The sequence below is a fragment of the Chaetodon trifascialis genome, chromosome 1 (assembly GCF_039877785.1).
Source record: "Chaetodon trifascialis isolate fChaTrf1 chromosome 1, fChaTrf1.hap1, whole genome shotgun sequence".
Taxonomy (NCBI): Eukaryota; Metazoa; Chordata; class Actinopteri; order Chaetodontiformes; family Chaetodontidae; genus Chaetodon; species Chaetodon trifascialis.
This window is the reverse complement of record NC_092056.1, coordinates 16,810,116-16,825,448: the sequence shown is the minus strand read 5'-3', so window position 1 is coordinate 16,825,448 and position 15,333 is coordinate 16,810,116. Positions and strand designations below refer to the sequence as shown.

The 15,333-nt window shown below is 43.3% G+C and overlaps 3 protein-coding genes across 5 annotated transcripts in view; 2 read left to right on the top strand and 1 right to left on the bottom strand.

The window, feature by feature from the left end:
* Positions 1-15,333, top strand: part of cox4i1 (cytochrome c oxidase subunit 4I1) — a 110,936-nt gene that overhangs the window by 8,558 nt on the left and 87,045 nt on the right. The gene's annotated exons all lie outside the window — the stretch shown is intronic.
* Positions 1-15,333, top strand: part of gse1b (Gse1 coiled-coil protein b) — a 168,269-nt gene that overhangs the window by 76,942 nt on the left and 75,994 nt on the right. The window lies entirely within an intron of this gene.
* Positions 8,989-15,333, bottom strand: part of def8 (differentially expressed in FDCP 8 homolog) — a 276,782-nt gene continuing 270,437 nt past the window's right edge. The window contains exon 13 of the transcript XR_011602120.1: positions 8,989-8,998. The gene's annotated coding sequence lies outside the window, so the exon portion shown is untranslated. The remainder of the gene's footprint in view (positions 8,999-15,333) is intronic.

Below are 15,333 nucleotides of genomic sequence, written 5' to 3'. Positions count from 1 at the left end.
TGTATCCCTGTTTGCATTATCTGTGTGTGCACAAGTGTGTCTCCGTGCGTGTGCGTGTTTGTGGCACTGACCCATGTAAAGAGATGGTGTGTGTGGGGCATACATAATGGATGCTCTGCCTGCCGCACACAAGAGTGCACAGTGCAATGAGGAATTCCCAGCTTAACAAGCCTGCTCGAGTGTGTGTGTATGTGTGTGTGTGAGAGAGAGTGAAAGGGAGTGTGTCACATCCATAACGGATCCTAAAGAACGTAGCCATGAGGCGAACTCGGTCTTATCCCATCATCTTTTTCCACCAGCATTAACCCCTGCAGTTTCTTTTACTTCTCTGTAAAACTCTTTCTGTATATATATATATCTTCTTCTCTATTCTTTTCCTCTGTATCTTTGTTGTCTTCTGTGGTATGGTTTTCACCCCAAACCCCTCCATCCTGGCATACACATCACTGCTCCAGTCCTGTATAATTGTGTCTTCAGCTCTTCAAACAGGCTGGGGTATATCTGCTTCTCCTCTCCCTTTGGAGTGGAAATGACATTTGTTTCCCAAACTGTTCCAGAGAAGAGCAGCCAGAGTCTTCCACCTGTTAGACTCTGATAGCATGCATCGCACGCACGCACGCACGCACGCACGCACGCACGCACGCACGCACGCACGCATGCACACCCTCAGAACCACACAAACTTGATGCAGTTTCTCGCACATCATCCTGATGTGTGGTCCTGCTCTCCAAACACAGAGAGATTGAGAGGGAGAGGCAGACAGGCAGATGAAGGTGAGGAATCAGGTTTTGGCAGAGCTTTTTATTTCCTTTTTAACCCCGTGGCCACAGTGGCAGAGCCTGTTGTTGCACTCTGCAGGTGGAGCAGGTTCAGAGTTCGTAGGTCAGATTGTGTGCTGTGCGACCAAACTGGAGTGAAAGTCTCTCCATCCTGTAAACCCCTTTCCACAATGCACTTTAAACTGTAAATATGGTAGCAGCTTTCCATTTCAGAGACATATTGGGACCCTGAGTCGAAGCTGACTCTCTAGCTAAGACACACTGGCAGTTTGATGGCTGAGGCTCCAGCAGGGTTTACAGAAATCTTCCTCCATGGCTCTAGTGGAACCATAAGTAGCAGCATGACATCATGAAGCCAGAATGTTTATGGCAGTCCTCAGAATAACCAAGGGCAAACACTTTTGTCCGACAGTGGGGGTTGATGGGGTTAACTGCCAGTACATGATTTGTGACAAACACATCTGTTAATAAATAATAATCGTTACATTATAAAGTACTTCACCCGAGTAGGAACTGAAAAAATATATGCTTGTGTTCCAAGATGACCGCCTATGTTACCTGTACTTTTTATTTTCCATCTTACAGCACGCTATGCATTCGCTTTATTCTATTTTCATCCTTGTTTTTATTTTATTTTTACTATTATTATCAAGTAGGTTTATTCTATTATTTTACATTCATTTTCTATCCCTGTTTTTATCTTCGGGGCTGCACGGTGGAGCAGCAGGTAGTGCGCGTGCCTCACAGCAAGAAGGTTGCAGGTTCGATTCCCGGGTCGGGCCTTTCTGTGTGAAGTTTGCATGTTCTTCCCGTGCATACGTGGGTTCCCACCGGGTACTCCGGCTTCCTCCCACAGGCCAAAAACATGCTCATTAGGTTGATTGGTGCCCCTAGGTGTGAGTGTGAGTGTGAATGGTGTGTGTATGTGCCCTGCAATCGGCTGGCGACTGGTCCAGGGTGTACCCCGCCTCTTGCCCGTTGACAGTCGAGATAGGCTCCGGCCCCCCCGCGACCCTGAAAGGGATAAGCGGCATAGAAAATGGATGGATGGATGGATGTTTTTATCTTCATTCTATGTCTTTGGTTATGTGAAGCACTTGGTTCCAGTGATTTCTTTGTTGTAAAGTACTCTGAGCTGCATTTTTGTATGAGACATGATCTCTAAATTTATTATTATTATTATTGTTATTATTACAACAACAGACAAAGTAGTTGAAAGGATTCTCCATCCTGACTCTCCTCTTTACCTTCTGTAAACAACATGAGAAGGAAGAATGAGAAAGGTGGAGGGAGACGTAGAGGAGGGGCGGCTTGGTGGTTGAGTGGGAGTGATGAGGAAGAGAGGAGGGTGGGAGGGGTGGGGGGTCTGTATTATAATAGCTGGGTCAGAGGAATCCCTGCCATTCAGGATTGAAAAGAGGCCCCAATTAAATGACTTTGTACAACAAGCTAGCTGGAACTGTGTGTGTGTGTGTGTGTGTGTGTGTGTGTGTGTGTGTGTGTGTGTGTGTGTGTGTGTGTGTGTGTGTGTGTCTGTATGTATGTATGTGTGAGTGAGTGCAAATGTTTTCTGTGTGTGTGTACGTGCTCTCACACCTAAGTGTGTGTGTTGCTGCTGATGCATTTTGGAATGTAGGTTTGACAAGTGTGTGTATGTAGCTTTGTGTGCGCACACGCGCTCACTTTTGTGGTACTGGGGGTGACGGGGTACTTGAAGTGTCGCCATGGTGCTGTAATTAGCGAGCAGGGGTGAAAGGTCAGCCACAATTCTGCCGGCCCTGGACAGGACCTCTCTCAAGAGCCGGAGGAGGCTGAGGGTGCTGGGGGAGGTGTGGAGAAAGGAGAGGGGAGTGTTTTACAGAGCAAAGACTAACCACAGCTAAAGGAGGCTCCTGACTGAAGCGGGGGAGAATAGAAAGCCATTAAACAGTGTTAGTTTTGTAACGGTTATCTTTCCTGCTCTCCCCCTGCCGGCATATGTCGACGTGTTTGTTGTCGAACAGTGTGTGTGTGTGTGTGTGTGTGTGTGTGTGTGTGTGTGTGTGTGTGTGTGTGTGTGTGTGTGTGTGTGTGTGTGTGTGTGCGAGACATGCAGGTTGGACACTCTGAGTGTGGGCTATGAATTTGAATGTCCGTTTCAGTTGGCTTGCTTGTGACGCTCCTTAATCCTGAAGTAGCTCTAATCTCTGGAGGGGAAAAAAAAGGAAAATAGATTGATTGTGCGGGTAAAATGAAGGCAAAAGCAAGCAGCGCTGAAGTAAATGCATCCAGGGGGGAATGAACTATGAGAAAGAACAAAGGAGAGAGGAGAGAAGCAAGAGGAGGAGATAATAGGAGAGCGGTAGACAGAGAATGAGAGAGAAAAGTAAGGGACAGCTGCAGTTGGGAGAGATAAAGGTTTTAAAAGGCCTGTTAAACAGCCCAGTAATGTAGAAACTGTCTGTCTGCTTGTTTGAATGCCCGTCTCTCTGTTTGTTCAGCTGTCTGCCTGTCTGTTGGAGTATATCATCATGAGTCTGTAAGAACATTGTCCGCTGCAGCCATGTTTCCACTAAACAGCACGCCGGGCTCTCCACCGTGCTGCAGCGTATAAATTAGTAAAGCGACAAAACAAGTTCCCTCCATCTCATAAAACCTCCTGTAGATGTCCTGTCTGATCTAGCACTGCTAAGGAATGGTATTATGACACGTTCTGTTCTGCTCTCACACAGTAAAAGCACTCTCTTTATCAAAGTATAATGTCTCCAGAGGGAGGGGAAGACAATTGTTCTTGTCAGTCTGTCAGTTTGAGTTGAATGGAAAAGTAGGCCTGTATATAATTAGAGACCCTTTACACAGTCAATAGAATTCATTGCCTTATCCCATCCAGGCTCACGTGCAACTACACGCCTGCTCTCACACAAGTACACACATGCAAATAGTTTTGTACCATCACCTTACGAGTGGGCAAGGCGAGGATAATGAGGTGGTCGAAAATTCAGTGTACTTCCTTGTTGAGTGTTTCAGAGGTGCAGTATCTGTGTGTTCAAATGCAAGAGCTATAAAGGGGCTTTGTACTGTGGAGAAGATATTAGCGCTCATTGGGACAGCATGATGTGTGGGTGTCTGATGCAGAGACAGTCTGTTGTTGAAGACATGAGGCCTCTCTTTTAGTTGACATATGGTGATAACACACATGCTGCAAAATCTGCCAGTGACATGTGTGAGAGGGTATGCACGTCTCTGTATGGGGTGAGATTTGTGCCACCAGACAACTGAATGTGAATGATGTGTTTTGTTGCATTTTAGTCATCGGGGGACCAAGACCTGAAATGTCAAGAATATTTGTCTTATGTGTCTTTAAAATATATTTAAAAAAAAAATAAAAAAAGTAAAATAGCAAATAGCATTGAACTTTTGAAAATAATAACTCTTTAAGAAGCTTTGAGATGGATTTGATCAATTCCAGTTGTATTTGTTCTTTTCTTTCATCCTGTATAGCAATTTCAATATTCCAATTAATTTCAGCCACAAGAGGACATAAGTGTACCACATCTCTGTGAAGAAATCAAATTTCATTTTTGCTTGCAGGAAGAATATTCATTATCAATTCCTGAATTCCACATCTTCTCCACTCAAGTCTTTGCATCTGGACTTGCTTAGCTTAGTTATGTTCAAGTCTGATATTCACAGCGGCCTACCCTGGCAGCAGTGTGTTGCACTCCTGTGCTTTTGACTTTGAGTTGTCAGTCTTATAACTGCTTAGCATACAGTGCATCACATCTATATTAACGCCTCTAGCCATGAGTGAATATTAATTGATTCGTATTTTTTATTGAAAATAGCAAGTATGGTGGTTATGATATGAGAGGAAACTCAAATCGTAACTCACCATTATGGTATAATTGCATTTGGCTTATTTTGTCCAACTCTAACTCCAACTCATTTTCTTTTCTAATGCAACCTAAGCTGCTGCATAGATAATTGCACTTTTCAGACGATGGATTGAAGTAAACTTGACGCGTTTAGCTGTGTAGTTTCACACTTCGGCTTTGAATTGAATGAGTGATTCAGCCAGGATGAAGTATCATGTACAAATGAACAGCTATTTTGATGAAGTTGTTCTTTTTCAAGAACCCAGATGTCTTGTGGACACATAATTCAGCTTCTGTTGCCTACGAACACAAATCATATCTTTGTGTCTATGTGTGTATGAATAACTTGTCTGTTGTAGAATACCTGACTTAATGTCCATTCATGGAGGATTCATGTAAGTATTTTTTCACCTCTGTTTCTTTCTTCCATGTCCAAATTGCATTGGCGTTATTTTGTGTAATGGTTTTTGCAGCTTAGCTTGAGTTTTGAACTTGGTTTGAGGTTATTTTGGCCAGGCTTTAACTCTTCAAGTGGTTTGATTATGGGTAGAAGTAGTTCAGCGTGCAGTGGTGAAGGTCCTCACAAGTACATTAAGACAAGCATGTGTGTAGGCCTGTTATCTTCATGCGTGCACTGTGCTCTACATTGAGGGAGTGCGCCTGTTAACTGTGTGCCAACTGGCACTGGGCCCTTGGCAGTGAGCTGGCATTCGCGTGCCCGCTCAGCTCCCACCACCTGTCTGGTCCCTGGAAGAGTCACCAGGCTCCTGCAGGGAGGGCCTCCTCGGTAGGCGGGGGTTGCAGTGTGTGCATGTGTGCATTGTCTGTTGTGTGTGTATAATATGTGGGGTTTGGGGGGCAGTTGCAGCCTGGGAGGAGGGGAAGCCAGGGGGAGCAGGGAGCAAGTTGGTCCCTTGGACCTCCAGATCTCTGCCACAGGAAGGGGTTGTGCTGCAAAGACAGTCAGACTGGGAAAGCCGAGGCCCAAGTCTGGGCACTGCTACCTCCAAGAGCCAGTGGAAATCTGCATGTCCTTCCCTCAGTCCATCTGTCTGTCTGCCTGTCCATCTGCATCCTGAATTAGTGTCTCTGTCTTTTTGACTGTGTGTTTGCCTTTATGAGCCCAGAGGATGCCAGGAGGGAGGGAGGAATGGAGACATACTGCTCCTCCCCTCTCCGTTCTTTTCAGCAAATCAGTTATTGAAATATGTAACACGTCAGTTAGCTCACCCACTGCCTAATTTCTCCTGTTGTGTTTGTAAAAGTATTACTCAAGAGATCAGGAGGAGACAGAAAGATTGCAGAGAAAGAGAGCTGTTGAAGACTAGGCACAGTGTCTCATAGCTGCTGTGTGGGAGTAGTGGGTTTTCAGAAAACCCTTGTTCTACCTTTCATCGAGGGATTGTGTGAACATACACTTGCTCAATAATTTAGCCACTGCAAAGAGTGCTTCTGATTAAATAATGAAGGAGCTTGGCACTGATGATCAAGATCGAGAGTGCATGTGCTGTGTGTTTGCGACGCTGGGGATGGGGTTTATCCATCCAAGTGCTTGCTCGTAGATGGTGACCCAGCCCATAATAGCTAAAATAAGGGCTGAGCGCACACATCCTCAGGATAAGAAAAGTGCTAAAAATTATTTCAGAGTTAACAGTATGATAATCCACAGCTGCACACAGCGAACTCCTCCACGTCCACACAAAGGCATAATCAATGTGAAAAATCAGGGCAGCCAGAAACACCTCATTTTCCTTAAGTTGTTATTATTTATGGCTCCAAAATAAAATGTGATTCATGTAAAAAAAAAAAAAAAAAAAGCCTGTTGATAGCTCAGATTGATGCACCTCGTGCAATATGCAAGCCTGTATCATTCACAGGCCTTGTGCCTCTGCTGCCACTTCTCGACCTTGATGCCTCTGTTCTATATCTCATTCTGTAGTTCCTCAAAGCACAAATATCATAAAATTGTGTTAGACGGAGGAGAACGTTTCACAGGTTTTGTGACCTCTGGCTTTAGCTCTGCTCCGAGTGCCTTTGGCAGTCCCGCATTGTGTTCATGTTGCTCATGGTTCAGGTGCAGGGCAAGGTTTCCATGCCAGTGGGGTGAAGGGTCACAGGCTATTAAAGCCTGTTGCTGTCTCTGGGTTGTAGATAGTAATGGATGGCTTTAGACCACATGCTCTGTGGCTTTAGCTTGGCCTTTGAACTGTATTGATGTGAAGGGTCCAGGCAAGAGACCACATGCAGTCACCAGAGCGAGACCTCTGCCCTCAGATCAGCATGGGGCAAAGGTCAAAGGTAATGCTTATTGGATGATGACTGTGTGGTCATGTTGTTTTGTTTTGTTTTTTTTTTCCTGAATAATGTAACGTTCAGGATCAAGTTAATTTTCCTTCATTTTGACTTAGGATGTTGCTTTCAATTTACGTCAAAGTCCTTCATCACTGAATGTTGAACATTGAGCGTCTGCTGATCGGCTTCCTACACTTTATTTGCATTTGCTCATATATCACAGCTGTATACTTAAGTAGAAAAAACAATCTAGACACAGTATACATGACAGCTGAATAGTTAATAGTGCAATAATGAATTACAATGTCTGTTACAACAAATAGGACTCTAATATGTCTTAAATAGAAATATTTGGCCATTTTCACCTACAGCTCCTCCAGATCTCAAGACATTTGTAATTTTGACCACAACCTACATAAAAACATGAGGATTTGTTGGTGATTCTTATTCATAAAGTTGATTGATCCCGTCCCATCCTTCCCTTTGACCTTACGTGACCTGTGTTCTTATTTCTCATTTCCTCTGTTTCAAAACAAACTCGCATCATGGCAAGCCTCGGACAAACCTAGTGTGTGTGCATGTGTGTGTTGATGTCAGTGAGGAGGGTTTGCATGTGTGAGTGTGTCTGGTGTGGGTGGGGGGGCCGGGCGGCGTAATTCAGTGAAGCTGTTTTTCCTGTAATGTAGGCTATCCTTCATATGTTATCTGAGGCTGCTAATGTCTGGGGCCAGTGGAGGCTGCAGTTTGCGATTCATGGCCTAGACCTTGGCTTTGTGAGAGCAGACATCAATAACCTCCCCTTGTCCGGCTCTCCCTGCAGCACCACCAGCATCCATATGCCTCATGGATTGTTTCTGTGTGTGAGAGAGAAACAGAGAGGAGAGAGAAAGAGAAGGAGAGTCCTGAGATCAAAGGTTCAAGTAAGCTGGGTGACAATGATTTAGTAAGGATGAAGAAAACGAGAGGAGGGAGGTCGGGAGTACATGACACAAAACAGTGATCTTTAACCCTGAGCTGCTCTGACTCATCACCTTTACACTGATGTGACATTAATGAACACAGTCTGGATCTTTCTCTCAAGCACACCTTGCAAAACAAAACACGAGTCTGTTTTGTGTGTTATAATATCGTTTCATCTTATGACTCGGTTTAGTCTAATGGATTTCTAAAATGGTTTTCTTTGCAGAGGGTGACATCAGTGGCAAAGAATCAGACTTCTTTTAAGTTGCTGATGTGTTGACGAGGTCTATATAATGAAAAAAGCTTTGAAAAAAACTGGGCTCCCAAACACTGTCTCAACTCTTCTTGCAGCCGTTTACATGTAAAAGCTATGATAAATTCTCTTTGCTGTAGTGCTTTTATCTGAAGCACTTACAGGAAGTGTTGGGTTTGCATTAACAGAATAAGACACTTTTCTTCAAATTATGATGGTAAGTAAACTAAATGTGGTCATGTATATTGATAATACAGTGGTTTGAATTATTATTATTATACAAAAAATAAATATATAAAAGTGCTGAATGTCAGATACATTCTGTGTAAATATAATACTGGGAAAATATTTTATTGTGAAGCCTGTACAGAATATGTATTGCTCAGTGGTCTCACAGCTAATACAGTATTCTCTGTATATGTGGACGTACTGTAGCCGCATACAAACAAACACGCGCTCAGAGAAAAAGGAGACGTCTGGGCTCCGCTGGTAACGGTGGTGTTCTGCTAACCGAATTTGTCATGCCGTCTTTTTCATTATTCTCTGTGTCTGGTCCGACCAATCAAATATGTGCACAACTAGAACCATAACGAAAACACGACACCTTGTAGTTTGGACATGTGTGTCCATGTCCAAACGCGGTACAAATGAGCAGGTACGGCATAGAGAGAAAGCAGGAAACATTTCACCCGGTGAAAGTGTTTCAGTCTGGTTTGGATTGTAAAGGAATATAACAAAGACGAGAAGAAGATAGAGTTGGGAAGCAGAAAATAAGATGGATTAAATAGAAGTGAAAATCAGCTAGGGATGAGAGACTTGAGAGCCGTAGCTAATGATTGTTTATAAAGAATTTTCTTGGTCTCTCAGCTTGGTTTCTGCGTTGCCTGTAATCTAGCATTGAGTACATACGGTCTGGTGTTAGATATTCTTGTCTGCTGTTGCTTGCATTTTCCATTTCTTTGAGGACACACATAGCAAAATGGAACACAAGTTTAAAGTGGGGTGATAAAAACATGGCAAATTGTAGGACAGATTTGGGGATGAAAACATAAAATATGAGGCATTAGTGCTGAACACACACTACGATATATGTGCTGTGGAGCTGGTTGTTTGCTCAGATGGTGTGTACACACCAGTTTATCTCTACCACGGTGCATTCAATGTCGACCTTGATGTAAATACAGTAAGAAAATATCAAAGAATTAAGATGGAGCCTTTACTTCAGGTCTAAGAAGAAAGTGACCTCCAGTATTTTAACTCATAAGGGGTAGAAAAAACTCCAAAATGATCTCGCAGAAACAGAGTAGTTCATCAAGTGCTTATAGCTTGTGTTAAATAAATACCTTCTTTCACATTCACATTTTCTTTCTTGACACTTGTTTAATGCTTACTGCCCTTTTAGCTCAATTTTGGTCTCCACCAACTCCCCAACAACCTGGGTCTCTTAACCTGCTGGTCATGCCGTCATGCTTAAGCTTGTGTATTGTGAAAGGGTTCTTTTTTTTATCGAGGGGATTGCTAAAAACTGTTGCGCAAATCAAAACTTGGAGCTGAAATCAGCTCAATTCTCCAAAGATGTATGGATCAGAAGTGTCGATCAGCAGTACCAGCAAACCTTTCATTATGCAGGTAGCAGCTTGACTCGGTGTCAATAAAGCCTTTATTCTCTGAAAGTATCTTGACATGAACTTTTCCTATGATCACTAATTGTTTAATCAAAGATTAAATGTTTAAATTTTTCAGTTTTTTGGAGCTACACAGTATTCTAATGTCTTTTCACATGTCAAGACAACAACTGAACTTTTTCATTTTAAATTTGTAATAGTTTCAACAATGCGTGATGTGCATTATTTTCCAAATCATAGAAGAAAGATACAAATGGTCCATCATAAGGCAGTTTGGCTATAATAGAGAGAAATGATTCTTTCTGTCAAAATGCTCTCGTCCTCACTGACCCACACATCTTGTGCTCTCTGAGTGTAAATATGTTGGGTATCATGTTTCTCAGGCGGTGCAGAGAAAGTGAGGCTGGCCTTTCTGCTCTGATAATAAGGTGACATTTTACTCAGCATAGTGTCTGGATAAGAGCCTTGCTTTTTGCTCTCCTACAGCTAGAGTACATCTGTTTTCCTCCCGGCCTTTCTCTGCCTCTCTCTCTCTCTCTCTCTGCTTCTTTCTACTATTTGCTGTCATCAGCTTCAAGCTTGCTCTCCTCTCCTATGTGAACATTATTGACTGCATGAACCCAGCAATGAGAAACACGTAACCTGGCAACTTGCACTTCATGAACAAGCAGAGAGATAGAAACAGAGCACACTTCTTCTTACTGTATCAGGCACGGCTCTCCTTGGAGGCTGCACACCTTGAAATGCCTTTATTTTTCCAAATGCAGCACAGTGTGGATGAGTAAAGATGGAGTACCCTGACTCATCAATAGGTTTCAGTGTGCTGCTAGTTAAGAGCAGTTAGGCTAAAATTTTAGTTCATAAAATTCATTTCATGGTTTTTGAACATGCAGGACTGGCTTCATCTGATGAGTAAGGGCTTTCCTATCTGCCTCTAGTGGCTGGGAGGCATCACATTTTGTTGCCGTATAAACCACAACATTTCATCTGAAAACAACAAAACAAGCACTCTCTGATCCATCATGTGTTAGATTTTTTTTTACATTTTTATGTTAAATGTGTCTACATGCCTGTCTGTCACTAAATATGGTTCATATTTAATGGGCCAATTAATTGGCGAGACTTGGATAGGGAAAATGTGAAGTACTATTTCATTAACTTACTCCTTAGCGTCTCCGTCTTCTACTCTGTTTTTCCTGGTACTGAGCAGCAAAAAAAGTAAATTCATCCTTCTGTTCATTTCACCGTCCTGCCTTTTGTTACACCATGTCCTCCTTTTCTCCATGCAGTTATCCATGTGTGCAAAAGACAAAGAGAAGGAGTTGTCTCAGTTGAGCAGTACTCAACCCTCTGCCCCATTAATTAGCTCAGTAAATGCTGTAGAGATTACAGCAGAGGAAGTGAAGCATGTAAGTCAGTGAGGGATAAAGAGAGGAGCGAATGGGAGAAACAGGACAGAGAGAGAGAAACAAAACAAATCTGAGGACATATACATGTTCACAGTGGTCTGTAAAACACCAACATACTCTTTAAATGTTTCAAGGACATACAGTAGTCCAGATACCTTAGAGGCTTTGTGCTGGAGAGGGCAGTTAGAGGAAGAAACTGATGAGAAGGGAGAGGAAGGAGAGAAAATGGAAAATTGAGAGTTGAGTGGAGAAAACTCAAACATTTTGTTTCTTTCCTGCCTCTCTCTTTCTCTCCATACCTTCTGTATATCTTCACGTTTTCTCTTCTCCCTGCAATTGTGCCACCTACTTATTAAAAAAGTCAGAAGAAATAGTGAGGCAGACACTAAGACCACATGGTGACAAAGGATTACATTTGTTCTGTAGACTAGACATTTTGGAGAGGAAAGCAGCAGGAGAGCTGTCTGGTGAAAATTCAACACTGTGAATAGGAGCATTATTTTAATATCACTATATAAGCCGAGAAATCATTGGGGATTTGTGTAACGCTGTGTTTGAGCGTTTGCGAGCGACACAGTTTTCTGAGCTTTTTAAATTCGTTGTTGAGTAGCGAAGTGAACGATGGCCATCATCATCTCACTCTTAAAGATTTCCAACAATAACCAGCAGAAACAGTCACGTTACACCGCTGATCTCAGCGTGGTCAAAAAAGTCATGTTGGACACGTGTGCACGTGCCCCGCTGTTTATGTTGTTGTGTCTTGCACGGGGCATGTATCGGCTCTGCTCCCTCTCTACTTTCATCCCTCTCACCACAGCCTGCTATTATGTGTAGGTTAGGTGTCTCTAATGGCCCGTGGCTCTCCTTTCCTCCACCTCTCCCCTTTCATTTTCTCATAACAAGCCCCCTGCCCTCTCTCACTGGAGCTCAGACAAGATTATCCCTCCGTTATTCCACCTTCCGCTCCGTCCCACACTTCCTGGCGGTGCTCAGGCATGACCCCGCGGCGACAGGAAATGGGCATTTGCAACGGTCATTTCTCTCTCTTGCCCTCACTCCTCTCTCGCACACTCTGTCTCTCGCCCCCACTCCCCCTTCAACCGCACACACTTGGAACAGGTCACAGATCATTTCAAGCACCTTGAGTGCGGTGAGGCAATTATTCTCCCTTCTGGTCACCTCCAGCACCCCTGCCACCGCTCACTGCTCCACTCTGAGTGGACCCTCCTCTGTTATCCCTATTCTTCACACAGTGGGAGTCATCACTCTGCTAGTAGTGTCACACCCACGACTCACATCTCTACTACTGCTGGTGTGAGACAGCCTATCAGCTGAGGAATCATCTTTTTGCTGATGGTCCGCAGTGGTACTATCGGCACATCAAGGTGCCATAGTGTTAGTTATCTGTTGCAGCAGAGGAGACAGGAAGATGGAGGCTGAGACCGGGGAGCGTACTGCCTAAGTGTGCGTTCTTCTCTAACTGGCTGGTTGAATGAGAGGAGCCATCCGTCATCTGTCTCCACGCTCTGTTTGTTTCCCCCTCATCACAGTCCCTCTCCGCTCTGCTCCTCATCATAAGCCCGACACGAACAGACAGTGACGTGTGTGTCTCTGAGTGTGTGTGTCTGTGTGTGTGTGTGATTTATAGTGAGTATGGTGTTAAGCAAGAGCCAGTAATAAATTCAGTGACATCACAGCAAGAGGGAAAATCGAAGCGTTGCAGCGCTTACTCATAACCTCTTCATCCTACTGTTCTGTACAGTAGTTATTATCTCACACACACACACACACACACACACACACACACACACACACACACACACACACACACACACACACACTGTTCTGCAGGTTTAAATGAGGGTGTGATCGTCTGTAAATCCTGCTGCAGTGGTCACTACTAAAAGTGTCTGTCGTCCTTTGACAGATTCAGCCTGTTTGTTGACAGGAAATCAATCAGGCACACACACACACACACACACACACACACACACACACACACACACACACACACACACACACACACACACACACACACACACACACTTTATGCTCTGTCCATGCAAACAAACATCATTTACATCACACAGCTTCCTCTCACTGTGGGACCATAATGGAGATGGTATTATTTGTAACTGTTGGAACAGCAGGGTCAGACACACACACACACACACACACACACACACACACACACACACACACACACACAGATTAGGTCTGAAAATAAAACTTGGTCTTGCCAGCGCAGTCAGCGAGATTGATGAAGCTAATTTTACAGTAACAATGTCCTAAAACAGAAGAGTCTCTGTTTCATCATGCTCTCCCTCTCCAAAAAAAAAAAAAAAAATCTTTGGAAAACTCTGCTCATCATCTGTATCTAATAGGAGATGTGCCTGCTAGGAGACACAAGCTGTTTCCATCCAACTGTCAGGCAGGATTTACACACACTTTGGAGACGCTGCCAAGAAAAGTAAAATAGATGCATTTCCATCTTGTGGGTTGAAGTGTTAATCAGCTCTTGGAAGAGAATATAGTAAGAGCTGATTAATATTGGATAAGTTGTTATTTTCACTAATGTTAGGTGATGTGAACACATTTCATTAATAAATAGCACATAGGACGGTTGACTGTAGTAGTGAAGCAATTGTGTGAACAAGTTAAATAATTTATCAACATACCAAACATCTCATTAAAGATCTGTAAATGTAAGGATTTTCTTCTTTTTACTTTCATTAGACAAGGTAACAATAAGGTTAGAGGAGATGTATGTTTATATTGCACTGGTTATGCTAAATAATAATTCAGAGAGGAGATCAGTAGGTTATGCACAACAAAAATAATTGTCAGTTGGTAAATTGTGCCAATTAACTGTTTGATCTTTTTATCAGATGAAAAGAGCCCTAAAAAAAAATGAAGCTTTGAAAATGTGAACGTTTAGTAGATTTTATTCTCTCATATCATGAACATTGAGGATGTTAAACTGTAGGTCAGACAAGACAAGCAGGTTCAGGACATTTAAAGTAACTGTTGAGATGATCGATGATGAAAATAAGTGTGTGGTACACTGATGGGTTGCAAAGTCTACATCGTTAATTTAGTACGTACTTGTTTATCATCATTTATTATCTGTTTATTATTTCTCATGCTTTGTTACTACATGTGGCTGGATTATTAGCTCTTAAGGCCATAAATCACAGAGTTTTGTTTGGGTGAACAGTGAACTGCAACGGAGGGGGGCTCGGGGAGAGAGCCCACCACCCCTCCATTACAAAAATGCTTCTCCCCCTCCTCAACATTATGGAAGGTCCGTTCCCACGGTGACCAAGCTCAGCGGCACCATGGTTACAGCAAGCCCCTTTGAAGCCATCTTAAGGCCCCCTCCGATGTTTTTTCTTTCTCAAGTTCTCCTCCCCAGAGCCCCCCCCTCCCACACCCCCCACCCTCTGCTGATGTTTTAGTGAAGGAGAGAGTTGTGTTGACCTCAGCCATAAATGATCATGACACCTTAACAAGCAGCACAACCAAGAGAACTTACACTTGCTCGCTGTAATGCAAACCTACACTACAACATTTTCTCACACGCAGCGCAAGAAGTACACATCGTTAGCATTTGTGCTACAGCTAAATGCAGCCTGGGGTCAGTTTGGGCCATTCAAAGAGAGGTCTACCAAAGTTTATCTCCTTTTTGTGTCATACATAAATGATCCACATAGAGCATTTCTCCACAGTGTGCACAGAGATTTATATGTCTGCTGGACAGTTTAATCTGTGGAAAAAGACAGAGAGGAGAGAGAGGAGGGATTCTTGGAAGGCCTCTCCTCCTCATGCTGGTGGAGGACCAAGCGGCTCTCCGCTCTCTGCAGGATGAATAGCTGTGATGTCAGGTGATTGCCTCTCTCCGTTTTCAGCGGGTTGCCATTTTTTTCTCCCACTATGATTTTCAACAGACAAAACATCCTTAGATAACCAGAGCTATGCCAATTGGTTTGTTCAAAAACAAAAACAAAACTAGTCTCAGATCTAGTGCGTGTGCGTGCCGTGCATACTCAATGTGTGTCTGCATATTTTGTTCGCCTGAAACAGTGCGGTTCTCATATGAAAAATAAAGCAAAGAAAAAATGGCAATGGGACAAGTAGGGGAGGAGAAGGAAGACAGAGGAA